The sequence below is a fragment of the Amblyomma americanum genome, chromosome 9 (assembly GCF_052857255.1).
Source record: "Amblyomma americanum isolate KBUSLIRL-KWMA chromosome 9, ASM5285725v1, whole genome shotgun sequence".
NCBI lineage: Eukaryota > Metazoa > Arthropoda > Arachnida > Ixodida > Ixodidae > Amblyomma > Amblyomma americanum.
In genome coordinates, this window is record NC_135505.1 from 91,135,494 (window position 1) to 91,146,872 (window position 11,379).

Sequence of the window (11,379 nt, forward strand, 5' to 3'; positions counted from 1 at the left end):
TGTCACGAACGCCTTTAGTTTTCTCTTTCCCATAATTCTCGCTTTCGCGGTAAGCATCAAGCGGAACGCCCAAATACTTACCCGGTGTCACCGCCCATGGTACGCTGGCGAAAAGGTCCGACTGAGATGGCCACCATCCATGCCAGAGTCCAAAGCGCTTGGACCAGTTAACCCTGCTACCGGGGACACAACTGACAGCCTGGCTTATGCTCCCCTGGTCAACTATGAAAACTGAAACGTCACCTACATAAGACAGCAGCTTAGCCTCGTCTGCTTGTAACCTAAAGCGATTAATTTTGTTGTTTTCCATTATTTTCATACGCAGCTTTTCGATATAAACACGAAACAAGAGAGGACTGTGGGGACAGCCCTGACGCACCGAGTGCTGCACGCTAAATGAGGCCCCCAGACTATTGTTAACGATCAATCTTGTCGTGCAGTTTCGATACGCCAGGGCTACACCCTCACGTATAACTGAACCAACATTCATATGGTCTAAAACGGAGAACGAAATTTTAGGAGAAATGCAATCAAACGAATTCTCGAGATCAATCTGGAGCATGACCACTCGTCCATTAGTGCCGTCACAGCATTCAATTACACTGCGCTTTGTGAATGTTCGAAATAATCGAGCGCCCTTTTATTCCACATGTCTGGTAGGGTCTAACAATATCCGAAACCACTTTCTGCAGTCATCGCGGCAATACCTTCATAAATATTTTATAGTCCACATTAGTCAGTGCTATCGGTCGTCATGCGGGAACCAGTCGTAGTTTCCCTATTTGATCAGTTTTAGTTATCAGCACTGTATGCAAGTTCCCAAAAGATGGAGGCAATGCATTTATTTTATAGGCTTCAATAACTATTGCACAAAATACGGGGGCAATCTCATACTAAATTCTGTACAAAATGATGCACTCAACCCATCTGAATCGGGAGATTTTCTGAAGTTTAATTTATTGCTAGTTGTAACTAGTTCCAATTTCTTCCTATTATCTTCGTCGAGCCGTCGCACTGCACCAAAAAATCGATGCTTAAATGTGACTTCGTCTCCCGCCTGCGATGGAAAAAGTTTCTCGTAGAATTCATTAAAGCCTGCTTTGATGTGATCGGTGTCTACCGATAGGACATCCCCCTCTCCTCCTTCTATTTTACCGATGTGATCCCTTTCCGTGTGGGCTTTTTGAAAATCTAGCGCACTTTTTGATGGAGGTTTGCCAGCAGCTGTGTCTTCCGCCCTCGCCCTCACGAGTGCTCCGCGATAACGCTGCTCTTCCATGAGCTCTAACTTTTGCATTGTTTTCCTCACATCTTTAATCCATTTCCCAGGTCCTTTGCATTCCTGTTTAAGCAACGTTTGAAGCAGTGCCCTTAACTCAGCTTCGTCTTGCTTTCCTTTATACCAAGTACAAGTAACCATTTTTATTTCCTTTATTTTTTAAGATTTTTTAGAAAGCTCTCTCTGTTGCCAAATCTGCAGGTTCTCGCACGGCTTTATTTCTCCTATTTCATCCTTTGCTACTTGGTAGTAGACATCGTCCTGAAGAAGCGTGTCGTTTAGCTTCCACATTTCAAATGGAAATGCCCTGCGTCGCATTAGAGTTTTTAAGCAGCATTCAACTAAACAATGGTCTCAGACGGACACTCGCACAACTTCATGAAGGTTGCATTCAGGAACAAGGTGAACAGCTGCGTAACTGCAGTCCAACGGTGCATGATTGAACCCTGAAAATGAGTAATCTCGACTGCCCGCGTGCCCTCACACCATTCAACCAGATCCTCTAGGTTCCCGTTCTCGATCATTCGGAACACTTCAGTGCTCCTGCCTCGAAACCCCCTGATGCTTGACTTATCGCGCACATTAAGGACAAGATTGAGGTCGCCTAAGACAATGAGCTCTCTCTCCGTCCAGACGCGCTCTTGAATACTTTGGAAAAAAGCAATTCTTTCCTCCACCACATTAGGGTCGTACACGGTAACAATGCGCCAGTCAATGGTGTTCAGAAAAAAATCAACGACAATACACGCGCTAGACACGCATGAAAAATAAGCCTGCACCTCTAGGCCCGGCATCTTCTTTACAAAGGGCACACAGCCGGCCGAGGTCCCCACTGCATGACTGACGACAACAAAAAATCTAGTCATGAAACGTCGCACCATGCTATCGATTCCTTAGTTACCGTACACTTTTGTCTCCTGCACGACCAATACATCTACCTCGCGCTGCGTAATAAATCGGTACACCAGACCTGCAGCCACGCTTTCACGGGCAAAGTACCACTGTGTAAACAAAAAAGAAAGGTTTTGGCTGCAGAAGAAATCACCGTTCCCTTTACCCTCCTAAAAAAAAAAATCTTGGTCTGGACGTTCACCGCACATGGTTCTACAAAATGGTGCACCGAAGAGTGACTCAGAAAGATATTTGGAGAGGTTTTGCGATTCACTCTAACGAGATAATCAGAAGAAAAGCGTGCATGCAGAAAATGACCGGACTGTACAATTTCCTTCAAATATCCACAGACAGTTCCGTGAATACCGCAGAGGCCTGACAGAGATTGGACTTTGCGTTGATGAACTTTGCGTTGATGAGCTGATGGCTGGTTCTCATCAGCTCAAATGTGACTTTTATTTCGGTTTCAGCATATGCCCCGCCGCGGTGGCTCAGTGGTTAGGGCACTCGACTACTGAACCGGAGTTCCCGGGTTCGAACCCGACCGCGGCGGCTGCGTTTTTATGGAGGAAAAACGCTAAGGCGCCCGTGTGCTGTGCGATTTCAGTGCACGGTAAAGATCCCCAGGTGGTCGAAATTATTCCGGAGCCCTCCACTACGGCACCTATTCTACATTTCTTCTTTCACTCCCTCCTTTATCCCTTCCCTAACGGCGCGGTTCAGGTGTCCAAAGATATATGAGACAGATACTGCGCCATTTCCTTTCCCCAAAAAAAACCAATTATTATTATTATTTCAGCATATGTTTTGAACCAAATTTAAAAAGTGCGTCGGCCGGGAATCGAACCCGGGTCAACTGCTTGGAAGGCAGCTATGCTAACCACTATACCACCGACGCCTTTGCTTTGTCCTCATTGCCTCTTTCGACAGTTTACAACATATCACAAACATGTTTGCCGCTACATTCTCAAACATCAAGAGCGGACATACGCTTCACTCACGTGAGAAAATCAAAACTGTTTCAAAGAACACAACTCTCCCATCAACTCGATAACTTTATCTCCAAAACAGAGCTCCTTGTACACTTCACGCAGCCTAAATATGTTTTCTTTGAAATAATCTAGGATAGACCGCGCATCTTCATCTCAGTGCCGTACAGTCATCCTGCTTCGCCAAATGCTGTGCAAGCCAAGAAGGAAAATTACATCGTATTTATAAAGATCTGGCTCAACGTCCAGGAATCGTATCCCATACGGCGTCAAGGGTAAGTCTATCTTTATTGTACGCTGGAGCAAGTCCCAAAAGAGGAACAGCTTGGTACTTGGAAGGGTCATGTGACCATTTTACACTTACATGAAACAAAGGCGCTGATGTCCAGTTCCCATGCCAAAGGCACGCACATTTGTCCACATTTACAACGCTGTTGGTTACCTCACAAAACCTGATAACAACCGACATCGCATGTTCTATGCTGCTGTGGTCGCTACTAAAAATTCCCGCATCATCGGCATAAGTCAAGATCTTGATTTCACATGCTTCTAGGTCAAAACCACAAATAAAGCTGCTGTTTATTGCATTCCGACTCCAATTTGCCTCAGTGTTATTCGCACAGCCATTTCAAATAAATACGCACGATCTTCATAAACTGAAGTAGGTTAGCGCTTTTCCAAGAACTGGCTCTCCGGAACTCTTCCTTTAGGAAAGCAACAGCATCTCTCTGTCCATAGTTGTAGAGTAAAATTTGCAAATTAATTAAGGGCTTAATAGTAGCTGTGGAGAAACACGGAGTGTACAGCAGACACCAGGCACAATGAGAATGAATCTCAGGTGGCCAATATCAAGAGCTACTTCAATCAAATAAATAAAGTGAGACTTCATTTTGTGCAAATTCAAAAATAGACACTCGTATATACTAGGGCCGCTACATGAGAAGACCACGGAAACCTTGATAAACTATTTACTATCCTAACAAAGAATCAAGAACAAAAATGCCTACTTACACAAAGTCAGCAGTGCAAATGAAAAATGGAGGAATAAAAAGTGTCGTGCTAATAAAAAGACTGATTACTTTATATGGTGCGAAAATAAAGTATGCAAAATTAATATTAATCAACAATACAAAAACTGAAGCAATACAGAGTACCTGAATATAGTAAAAAAAAACATTTATTAAAAGGACAAACTAGAATTCACTAAGAAAGCGCCGTCATATAAATATTTTGAAATGAACGACACACTATCTACCTTTCCCGGTCACCGTTTACCGCGGTTTTAAATATCAAAATTACAGCTGCACAGCACACTGCGTACTAGTTTAGGGTTAAGCAAAAAGATCTTAAGAAACGTTAGTATGGAAACTTTGATGCCGAATGCTTTACGTTTAGTAACTAAAAAATTGTGAAGGATTGTATTGAAATGTTTACTAGAGTAAAAAAAAAACATCAGAGCCAACAAGCTTTCCGAAGTTTAATGATTGTTGAAAGTAAGCATTTATGCGACGCAAAGCACGGTAAGTGGAATAGCCCGAAAGAAAACCGTAGCGAGAATGGCTTTAGTGCGTCACGTTAACTTATCTAATTATTTATTTTAGAGCAAATTCTGTACAAAGTTCATGAATGAGTGAGGGCATCAAGATACGCATGCAATTATTCAGATGCTCCTTGCAACATTTTATTTCTTCCTCTTCGAAGCATCAGAGTAAATGCTATTATTTAATGTGAGGGTTATAATAAAGCTAATTGTACCCAATGTAATATTAGCAGTTATTTCAATTTAGAGGCCCACACGCTGTGTGACATAAACTGGTATTTTTGAATTAAAAAATAGATGTACCTCAACAGATGCTCTTTCTGCACTGCACGCAGATGTACCTACACTAGTATGAATAAAAATAAAGCTTTCGTCGGCCGGGAGTCGAATATCGGTCACCTTCTTGGAAGACGGCTATACTAAGGGCTATAATAACTTAGCTGGTTTGGAGAAATTAGTGAACAGATTTGAGCGGAACATGACAGAGGAATGTTGAGGGGAGTATTTCAGCGGACCCCGGAGGTTGTTACCGGAATCGCAAAATGAAGTCATCATATGTACTGTGTCCGCGTATATCTGCGGTTCCTGGGGCAGCGAGGAAAATAACTCTGTGACACTTTTGGATAAATGATAGCCGGTTTGGTCTTTGCATCTCCATTGGAAGCACAGGAAAAAAATCCTAGAAATAGAATAGGGGAAGCAGTACACGTTTGCCGCTCTTAGATTTTCACAACAAAATGACGTCATGGCATTGTGCAGCGAGTATTTTTTACAGTAATTTTGTGCCTCTTCATAACAGAACACTACTGTACAAGGCAAATATGTGTTTCTACCGCGTTCCAAGAAAATAAATCACTTTTCAACTAAACGACAACTATTCTAACCATTTTAAAAAGTTTAAATCTTGAACGGAAATAACTTTCATTCCTCATGGATTCCCTGACGAAAGGGCGGAAAACTTTATTTATGGAGAATATTTCAAAATGTTCATGTAATTATAATTGTGGACTGAATCCAAAATAAAAAAACTACAAGTTCTGGGCACGAACTCTTTCATTTTGGGTTGCAATTAGCCGTCAATAATGTGAAACAAATGGACGATATCCGTCATCCTCGCACCAGTTCTAACGACAGTAAAAGCTAGAAAAAGGCTGGAAAAGTTCCAGCGTGGGTTCTGGATACAAAATATAACTTATTTTGCGCGAAAGAGAAAAGCTTACCTTTGAAATTTTATTAGAGATCACCTGGTGAAAGATACATAACACACAGTTTTCTTTATTTACTTTTTCCCCCAAAGTGCATTGCCTGGCATTGAAGAGAGGGGAGGGGGGGAGACTAAAATTGCAAGAAGAGAATACAACGCAAGCCCATGGCCCACATACAATCGAAGCAAGATTTACAACACAAATTTTCCGCAAAGATTTCAATAATATAACAGTAATTGCAAGCAATGAGATAATTTCAGTCACGTACAGTGTTCGACAAGAATGAAGGTATAAACAGTTCAGTTTCACATTTTTATCCTCTCACTTTGTGCTCGTTCTCGACACGCTCAGACCTGTAGAATAAATGCAAAATATATTTTCACGTTGAATTCCAGCTTGATTATAATAAATAATATGTAAAATTTTCTACAGCAATATTTTTACGCTGCACATCTCTATAGAAACTCCCATTTCTGTCTCTGTTTCACATTCACTTTTGCTCACTTCTCTGATGTACCTGAGACAAACATATCGGGCGATGGGCCCCATAATATATCTTCATATTCAAAAAATGATCCAGTAAAAGTTTTAAACCGGAGAACTTCGGTATCTAGAGGAAATAATCTGGCATTTCCTCTCAAAAAAAACCTAGTTTTTGCATGCTTTTACGCTTATATAATCGACATGATGGTGTCAGCACACTTTGGTATCTAGACGAAATAATCTTTTATTTCTCCGCAAAAATACGTACCTTTTTGCATGGTTTTGCTGTTATATAATCAACATGGTGGTGCCAGCACACTTTGGTATCTAGAGGAAATAATCTTGTATTTCTTTGCAAAAATAAGCTAACATTTTGCATGTCTCACTGTTATATATTCGACATGGTGGTGCCAGCGCACTTCGATATCTAGAGGAAATATTCTTTTATTTCTTCGCAAAAAACGTAGCTTTTTGCATAATTTTGCTGTTTTATAATCGACATGATGCCAGCACACTTTGATATCTAGAGGAAATAATCTTTTATTTCTTTGCAAAAACATACATTTTGCATGCTTTTGGTCTTATCTAATCGAAAGGGTGGTGCCAGCACACTTGGGTATCTAGAGGAAATATTCTTTTATTTCTTCACAGAAGAGGTAGGAAATTGCGTGCTTTTGCTATCATATAATCGACATGGTGGTGCCGGCAAAGTTTGGATGGTAGAATTGTTCAAAATATATTTGAATTCTTGAACCGAATTTACATGTGTGCCTGTTTACAATATCGTTGTTTTGAGGAAATTCTGTTTCCCGAGGAAACATTCTCCGCATGGTTTTCTGCAGGTTCAATTCCATTTTTCATTGTTTTCACCACTTTAGTATGGTGTTCAGATCAGCATGTAGCTCAGAAGAATCACGCACATTTTTTACCCTTTCGTATACTGCAGAATCATTGACAAAAATCCGTATACATGGTGCAGCACTTGCTGATAAGTCATTATGATAAATACGAAAGCAAAGAGGTCCCGAGAGCAAACGCTGTGGAAGGTCCGACGTTCCTTCAGATATGTCCGATGAAACACCACTGACCAAAACAACCGTTGTGCGTTAAATTAGCTTATGTTTGATCACGGTCGTGCTATTTCTGTATTGCTGACGTCGCTGTACCTCTTCTTCTGAAAAACTTGTTTTTATCGGTATTAATCAGCGCGAACCAGACGATGATTGAACTAGCACAAAACAAGGGCTGGCCATGTTGTGCTTGTTCCGTGCTCATTTTATTCGCGCTGTTTAATATGCATAACAACCAACTTGCCCAGCTTTCTGTTCTTTTTTTGTTTTTAATAGATGCCTGCGCAAATGTAAAGCAAAGACAAAAATGAAGTAAGTTGTGCGCGTCATGAAGTGGACGGCGAAAGAAAAAACAACCCAAGTTGCACTTACTAAAACTAACAAAAGCGAAAGAAAAGTTGGACCAAACAAGTAATAGAAGAGCTGTTACGATTCGAAAGTGACGGCTTGCAACGGGGGTACCCGGAGTTTCATTTGAGTACATGGCCTCTCCTTTAAGGCCGGTAGCGCAAATTTTCACGACACACTAGTCTTACACGAGGAGAGTTTCTCGAACGCAAAAATATGTAAAATTACTACATTAACTAATATCAAGCGATCCTGCTCAGGCGCAGTGCACTACGGGTGTGAGCTGCCAGTCTGCGCGGCGGGTCATGTGACGGGTGTGGAGTCGAAAGTAAAGGACGGTAGCGCCGTATTGGATCTTGAGAGCTCACTGTTTCTTGCGACTTTACTTCTCCAGCTGAACTAAGAACGATGACTCCGCCAGAATATTTTTGAAAGCATATTTATTTTGGTGGCATTGCTCCCCCATCTTTTGTTTATGCACTACACGTACAGTACAACAGCAATTGACGGGACGCGTTTTTACGAACCATTATATGTTTGTAAAGCACTAGACTGAAAGACAGAGAGGGGACTGTTAGAAGAAGCACAGACAATCAGGACGACGGACTAACTGGTTAAATAAACCGCAGAAACTACCGCTTCGCCAAGATTTGTTTGTGTTCCTGCCATCCGTCTTTCCTCCGTTTTTTTAAGCTATAGCTTCACGAACGTTTCATGCCATGCCAAATAGCCGCTGTACTTGCTACATTTTAAGGAACCTTTGAGTATGATATATGCTCTCTATGGTCTGAATTTCAGGAGCAGTATGGCGTCACGTGAGTGTCAGCATCAGATAAAAGTACAATTTACAGGCGAACAAGCCAAGCCTCAGCCATAATCACGTGCCGTGGTGTTTTAAGACTACAATCTATGCGCAAATGCTTTCGGAGCTTTGAAGTTCTTTTCAGCTTGCTCAGCAATGAGTTTTTGTAAAGGATTTGGGTTATGGGTTATGGGGGCTTAACGCCCCAAAGCAACTCATGCAATGAGGGACGCCGTTGTAAAGGGCTCCGCAAATTTCGACCTATTGGTGTTCTTTAACGTGCACTCACATCGCACAGTACACGGGCCTCTAGAATTTCGCCTGCATTGAAATTTGGCCGTCGCGGCCGGGAACGAACCCGCGTCTTTCGGGTCAGCAGCCGAGCGCCGTAACCACTGAGACACCGCGGCGGGAGTGTAAAGGATTCATCCGCTCTAATCAATGCCTTCAGCAGTTTTCAGATGTATCCATCATTTCTGTTGACATATTGTGGTGTGCAGCTTTGTGTCATTCGAGGCCTGCTTATTATTAAACTGCTCTGAGTATCGGGACCTCGCGTGAAACTTATACCAACGGTTTTTTTGAAAAAAATAGCTGATTATCATTTCAAAGGTTAAGCATTGAGGAGCGACAAGAATACAAGATTACTCAGAATAACAGATCACTGGATTAAACAGATGTACTATGAAATGGTAAAGACACAAGCACGTAATTAGATACAAATAGATTGCTAACTTAGCCCAATCAAGTTATGCTTGACGTCCCGGCCTTGCAGTCAGGAAAAATACATGCACCTACAGGAAAATTTTGAAACTTCAATTCGCTTTACCTGGTTATTGTATTCAGCTATTATTTCGAATTCATTTCATTATTCTCCATATGCCCGGGATATAGGGCATAGTTTGAGGCCACACTAAGAAGGAACTGGAAATTAAGGTGTTTGCAGTTACTGCAAATTATCCCAAATATTTACGGTAGTCTCTTAAATTCAGGCTTCAACCATGTGCCAGAGTGCCTTGTGCTTGGATGCGACGCTACACGTAGCCACAGTGGCCGCGCGGGCGGCAGGGTTTTTTGCAGAGCTCAGCGCTTGATGAGTTTTGATATGTCCGAAACCTAATCCTCGTGTCTATGGGATCTTGAGAGTGGGGAAGCGATAACATACTTTGATCCCCAGCGAACGCTTATCTGTCGGCCTTAAGGTTAATTTGTCCTTTCGTCCTGCCATCTTTTTTCCTTAGTATGTCGCGTTATGCAGCCGTAATACTGATAGCATTCACGCTCACGTTATTACAACTGCTACAGGCTCGGTCCCCAGCCGTATGTTTCTAGCAGTTCATCCCTGCGGTCTGGAATGACGCGGTTATTACCTTCAAGTGGACAGAATTTACAGCGTTGTTTGGAGCACAAAACCGATGAATTTTACTGCAGTAGTAAATATTTTTGCTTTTTCTGTGCATCTGAAACAAGAGTTTCTTTTTTTTTTATTTGCGCGCGAAGGGAAGAACTAGTCTCCGGGCCGCAGTCAGAAAACCCTGATTAAGTGGTTGACCAAGAAATTAGTCAGGTGAAAAGACACCCGGCAACCCCAAAGCGACCAGTCAGCAACACACCCAATATTTTGTTAAGCACTGTCGGGTTCCCTACCATGTCACTTTCCTCTCTGTGCGCAACGTTTTAAAACCTCATAGAGAGGACGTTTATTTAACTTAAAAATGAGGACTCCTTGAACACTGTACGAGCTAAACTCGTGCAAGGTTAAAGTTCGATACGATAGCTAGGCGGGTGAGTTTGTGATACATTTTTAAAATAACACGGCGGAAAACGGGGACACAGGGAAGAAAACCCAGGACAAGTGCTTTTACTCTCCACTAAAGTTTAATCGCAGGAAAGCGGCAAATATAAGGGAGCAGGCAACAACCGAACAACAAAACCACAAGGCACGTGCAAAATGTAGGGTTACGATAGGCAACCTGACTGTCACGCAGTAATAGGGACGGTTTGCTGACGCACAATATTGTTTTTTTTTCTCTTTTTGTAGGCTTCTACGATCTCCCTGGTCAATTGATCGGCGTATTTATGCAATATGTCACTATTGTATACGGAAGGAAAAGATTATTGACACTCTTGGCAATGATCTACTAAATTAGTAGAACGGGTAGAATCTAATGAGTTAAGATGTTCTCTGGGTCGTGTGTTAATACACCGTCCCGTTTGACTAATGTAAATTTGACCACAGGACAGAGGTGTTTTGTGCACTACGCCCTCAGAGCACGGCAAAAATTTCTTATCGTGTTTAAGGCCACAAGACGCGCCAGATTTATTAGGATTGCTCGCCTTATCTTCCACAATTGAACATATTTTAGTGAGCGTTATTTGATGCCGAAGAAACTACATTAACTTCATTCCTATTGGCCACATTTTTAACACCGTGTGACAGGCGGTGTACATATATGGGAAGGACCGAGAATTTCTTCCCTTTTTGTTCTTTCTGTGAAGAAGGCGGCAAAGACGAGGTTTTCAGCGTTTTAACTATTTTATTGCAACACATAGTGATGAGCTCATCTGGATAACCTGCAAAACTAAGCCTCTCAGCCTGATCATCGAAGTTTTCTTTCATAGCATGGTTACAGGATTTTAACAACGCCGATGACAAAGATGAAATAATTCCGCTTTTACTACCTTTGAATGATGTGAATTATGTGTCCCCGTTTTCCGCGCCGTTACTTTAACAAAGTTCGATGGTTCCTCTTCACTCTGAACGTGAAGCTG

At 42.0% G+C, this 11,379-nt stretch overlaps 1 non-coding gene across 1 annotated transcript; it reads right to left on the reverse strand.

The window, feature by feature from the left end:
• Positions 1-2,996: 2,996 nt before the first annotated feature.
• TRNAG-UCC (transfer RNA glycine (anticodon UCC)) lies at positions 2,997-3,068 on the reverse strand. Its single transcript has one exon. It is a non-coding gene; the product is annotated as a tRNA-Gly (tRNA).
• Positions 3,069-11,379: the final 8,311 nt, after the last annotated feature.